Consider the following 2808-nt stretch of genomic DNA (forward strand, 5'->3'; position numbering starts at 1 on the left):
CTCAATTAGTTCATGTAGTGGTGGCAATGCAGTCTTTGGTATTATTTTATCATGGGAGGATCTAGAGCTGTTACTAAATTTACCAAATGGCTGAGGCTTCAGAAAACTAATTTTTGGAGGTCCCTGTCTATGTAAACAATTAGATTAAATACTGTTTCACAAAAATTCATAAAATGTGTAAGCTCTAGTGATTTGTCAATGAAGATTTAAAACAATGGATAGAGGAGATGTATTTATCACCCAAGCAGTATACATGAAGAGTTTTTCTTAGTGCCCATGCACCATCTCATCTTTATTGTCAACTGTGCCATAATTGGTTAATTTCATATCTCTCACCAAGACATAAAGGAAAGAATGCTGTACCACTCATGATGCCATGGTTCTTCAGGACTTAATTATATTTAACAATATAGATTTGCTTGCTATGTAGTTAATGTTACTTATATCATTACTCATTTATATTTTCCCAAAAGATATGTTCAAATCCTGACCCTTGGTATGCCTAACCCCTGGTGAATGGTAACCTTATTTATAATGAAGTTAAAATGAGGTCATATGGGATAAAAGTGAACCTTAATGCAGTGACTTGTTTCTTTGTAAGAAGAGGGAAATTTTGTCACAGATGCAGAAGACAGAGGGGAGAAGACCATGTGAAGATGGAGGTCAAGATTACGTTGTTGTTGTTGTTGTTGTTTGCATTCCTTGGTTCTGGGCTTGTATTTATTTATTTATTTTTGCATTTATTTTATTGATTTATTATTATTATTTTTTTACTTTACAATATTTTATTGGATTATGTTTTGTATGTCTACAAACCAAGGAACTCCAAGAATTCCCAGCAACCACCAAAAGCTAGGAGAGAAGCATGGAACTATTTTCCCTCAAAGCCTTCAGAAGGAATCAACTCTATTAAAGCCTTTATTTTGAACTTCTGGCCTCCAGAAATGTGAAAGACTAAATTCATATTGTTTTAAGCCACTCAGTTTATGGTAATTTGTTATGGCAGACCTAGAAAGCTAATACACTGGTGATGCTGCCTCACCTAACATGTCACCCAAGAAATAATGAGTTTCAATGGCTCTCCCCAAGATTGCTACTTTGATTCATTGATGGTGACTACAAATGTAAGTCTTACTCAGAATGTGCAGGGAACAGTGGGTGATAATTCATTGTGGAGCCCTACAACGCCACCCTCTCAAGTCCACCAGCTTGTAGAGAACACAGATGAGACCTACTGCATTGATAATGAGGCACTGTACAACATCTGCTTCAGAACCCTAAAGCTGACCACCCCCACCTACGGTGACCTGAACCACCTGGTGTCAGCCACCACGAGTGGGGTCACTACCTGCCTGCGCTTCCCAGGCCAGCTCAATGCTGACCTGCGGAAGCTGGCTGTCAACATGGTCCCCTCCCCCCGCCTGTACTTTTTCATGCCCGGCTTTGCCCCGCTAACCAGCCGGGCGGGGCAGCCAGCAGTACCGGGCGGTGACGGTGCCCGAGCTCACCCAGCAGATGTTCGAGGCCAAGAACATGATGGCCACCTGCTACCTGTGCCACGGCCACTACCTGACCGTGGCTGCTGTCTTCCAGGGCCGCATGAAGGAGGTGGACGAGCAGATGCTTAACGTGCAGAACAAGAACAGCAGCTACTTCGTGGAGAAGATCCCCAACAACGTGAAGATGGCCGTGTGCGACATCCCGCCCCGCAGGCTGAAGATGTCGGCCACCTTCATCGGCAACAGCACGGCCATCCAGGAGCTGTTCAAGAGCATCTCGGAGCAGTTCACGGCCATGTTCCGGTGCAAGGCCTTCCTGCACTGGTACACGGGCTAGGGCATGGACAAGATGGAGTTCACTGAGGCCGAAAGCAACATGAACGACCTGGTGTCCGAGTACCAGCAGTACTAGGAAGCCACGGCCCAGGAGGATTGCGAGTTCGAGGAGGAGGCGGAGGAGGAGGTGGCCTAGAGCCACGGGAGCCGGAAGGCGGAGGCCCTGGGAACTCTTTATTCACTCACAGCCCGTTCTGATAGTGTGTCTCACTGTGTGTGTGTTCTTTCCTGTCTTGACATCATGTGCTGTATAGCCACCACCATTAAAGCATTTCCACAGTGGGGGGGAAAAAAAGAAACATTAAATTTGGACATATTAAAGTTACCATTTGGAATTTAATAGCATAAATGTAGAACAGCACAATGTCTTCTCTTGAACTCTTTAGATCATAATCATTACATTCTTATAATGTGATCCTTTGCAATACTGATGGCACTCCTGCTTATTTAATGAGGAATATAGGCAGAGAACCTATGCAAGAAGTATGAAGAGACATCTAAATTCCAAAAGGAAAGTTTCTCTTTGAGCATGGCTCAAGGCTAACCCAGGAGAGTGCAATATCATGACTTTGTTTGGAGCCCAATCAAGGACATCATTTGGAAAGAGTTTGGTATTACAGACCAAAAACCGCAGAATCTCTTACAGGAGATACACAATTACCTCTTGGTGAATGCAACTTGTAGCACAGAAATCTGCAGGAGTTATGGGGTGAATACACTGAGTACCAGCAATAGAAGTTGCAGAGGGTGAAAATGATAGTCACTCAGTCATGTCTGACTCTTTTTGATCCCACAGACTATAGCCTCCCAGGCTCCTCTATCCATGGAATTCTCCAGACACGAATACTGGAGTGGGTTGCCATGCCCTTCTCCAGGGGATCTTCCCAATCCAGGGATCAAACCCAGGTCTCCTGCCTTACAGGCAGATTCTTTACCATCTGAGCCACAAGGATGTGTTTATCCCCAGGTGCTG

At 44.4% G+C, this 2808-nt stretch overlaps 1 pseudogene; it reads left to right on the plus strand.

Annotated features, from left to right (window-relative positions):
• Positions 1 to 1168: 1168 nt before the first annotated feature.
• Positions 1169 to 1971, plus strand: LOC128062582 (tubulin beta chain-like; annotated as a pseudogene).
• Positions 1972 to 2808: the final 837 nt, after the last annotated feature.

The sequence above is a fragment of the Budorcas taxicolor genome, chromosome 17, assembly GCF_023091745.1.
Source record: "Budorcas taxicolor isolate Tak-1 chromosome 17, Takin1.1, whole genome shotgun sequence".
Lineage (NCBI taxonomy): Eukaryota > Metazoa > Chordata > Mammalia > Artiodactyla > Bovidae > Budorcas > Budorcas taxicolor.